Source organism: Lampetra fluviatilis, chromosome 70 (genome assembly GCF_964198595.1).
Source record: "Lampetra fluviatilis chromosome 70, kcLamFluv1.1, whole genome shotgun sequence".
Lineage (NCBI taxonomy): Eukaryota > Metazoa > Chordata > Hyperoartia > Petromyzontiformes > Petromyzontidae > Lampetra > Lampetra fluviatilis.
The window spans coordinates 2714916-2717385 of record NC_136344.1 but is presented as its reverse complement, the minus strand read 5'-3'; the positions used below and the strand labels follow the sequence as shown (position 1 = coordinate 2717385).

The 2470-nt window shown below is 47.9% G+C and overlaps 1 long non-coding RNA gene across 1 annotated transcript in view; it reads right to left on the bottom strand.

Annotated features, from left to right (window-relative positions):
- The window catches only part of LOC144952789 (uncharacterized), a 6648-nt gene that overhangs the window by 1843 nt on the left and 2335 nt on the right, over positions 1-2470 (bottom strand). Inside the window, exon 2 of the long non-coding RNA XR_013640691.1 lies at positions 1385-1475. This is a non-coding gene — a long non-coding RNA (uncharacterized LOC144952789). The remainder of the gene's footprint in view (positions 1-1384; positions 1476-2470) is intronic.

The following is a 2470-nucleotide window of genomic DNA, read 5'->3' as shown; positions in this document are numbered from 1 at the left end:
TGGTGGTGGTGATGATGGTGGTGGTGGTGATGATGATGGTGGTGATGGTGATGATGGTGGTGGTGATGATGGTAGTGGTGGTGGTGGTGATGATGATGGTGGTGATGGTGGTGATGGTGGTGATGGTAGTGGTGATAGTGATGATGATGGTGATGATGGTGGTGATGATGATGGTAATGATGATGGTGGTGATGGTAGTGGTGATGATGGTGATGATGATGATGGTGGTGGTAATAGTGATGTGGTGGTGGTGATGGTGGTGATGATGATGGTGGTGATGATGATGGTGGTGGTGATGGTGGTGATGATGATGGTGATGATGATGGTGGTGATGGTAGTGGTGATGATGGTGATGATGATGATGATGGTGGTGGTGATAATAGTGATGTGGTGGTGGTGATGATGGTGGTGGTGGTGATGATGGTGGTGATGGTGATGATGGTGGTGGTGATGATGGTAGTGGTGGTGGTGGTGATGATGATGGTGGTGATGGTGGTGGTGATGATGGTGATGATGATGATGGTGGTGGTGGTGGTAATAGTGATGTGGTGGTGGTGATGGTGGTGATGATGATGGTGGTGATGATGATGGTGGTGATGGTAGTGGTGATGATGGTGATGATGATGGTGGTGATGGTAGTGGTGATGATGGTGATGATGATGATGATGGTGGTGGTGGTAATAGTGATGTGGTGGTGGTGATGGTGGTGATGGTGGTGATGGTGATGATGATGGTGGTGGTGATGATGGTGATGATGATGGTGGTGGTGATGATGGTGATGATGATGATGGTGGTGGTGATGGTGGTGATGATGATGGTGATGATGATGGTGGTGATGGTAGTGGTGATGATGGTGATGATGATGATGGTGGTGGTAATAGTGATGTAGTGGTGGTGATGGTGGTGATGATGATGGTGGTGATGATGATGGTGGTGGTGATGGTGGTGATGATGATGGTGATGATGATGGTGGTGATGGTAGTGGTGATGATGGTGATGATGATGATGATGGTGGTGGTGGTAATAGTGATGTGGTGGTGGTGATGGTGGTGATGGTGGTGATGGTGATGATGATGGTGGTGGTGATGATGGTGATGATGATGGTGGTGGTGATGATGGTGATGATGATGATGGTGGTGATGATGATGATGGTGGTGATGGTGATGGTGGTGATGGTGGTGGTGATGATAGTGATGATGATGGTGGTGGTGATGATGGTGATGATGATGGTGGTGGTGATGATGGTGATGATGATGATGGTGGTGGTGGTGGTGATGATGGTGATGATGATGGTGGTGGTGATGATGGTGATGATGATGATGGTGGTGATGGTGATGATGGTGGTGATGGTGGTGATGGTGGTGGTGATGGTGGCTCCACTCACGTGTCCCCGTAGTTGTATAAGAGTGCGAGGCTGATGAAGATGACGACGCAGAGTACAGTGATGAGTAGAATCTTCTTAAACATCGCCACGCCTGGCACGTGCAGAGACAACAACAACAACAACAATCAGCACAACAACGAGCAGCACCACAACAACCACAACAATCAGCACAACAACCAGCAGCACCACAACAACCACAACAACCACAACAATCAGCACAACAACCAGCAGCACCACAACAACCACAACAACCACAACAATCAGCACCACAACAACCACAACAACCACAACAATCAGCACAACAATCAGCAGCACCACAACCACAACAACCACAACAATCAGCACAACAACCAGCAGCACCACAACAACCACAACAACCACAACAATCAGCACAACAACCAGCAGCACCACAACCACAACAACCACAACAATCAGCACAACAACCAGCAGCACCACAACAACCACAACAATCAGCACAACAACCACAGCAGCACCACCACAACAACAACAATCAGCACAACAACAACCACAACAATCAGCACCACAACAATCAGCACAACAACAATCAGCACAACAACAATCAGCACAACAACAATCAGCACAACAACAACCAACCACAGCAGCACCACCACAACAACAACAATCAGGACCACAGCAACCACAACAATCAGCACAACAACAACCACAACAGCACCACCACCACAACATTCAACACCACAACAACCACAACAATCAGCACAACAACAATCAGCACAACAACAGCCACAATCAGCACAACCATAACAACAGCCATCACAACAATCAGTACAACAACAACCACAACATTCAGCACAACAACAACCACAACAATCTGCACCACAACAACAACAACAATCAGCACCACAACATCAATCAACACAACAGCAACCACAACAATCAACACAACAGCAACAACCACAACACCCACAACAACAACAACATTCAACCACATTTAACACAACAACCACAAAAACCACCACCCCATCTGTGTGTGCCACAGTGCCGGTGGCCTTCACAGCACTTGCCCCTACAGCCCTACTAGAGGCTACACGGGGGACCTTTGTCTGT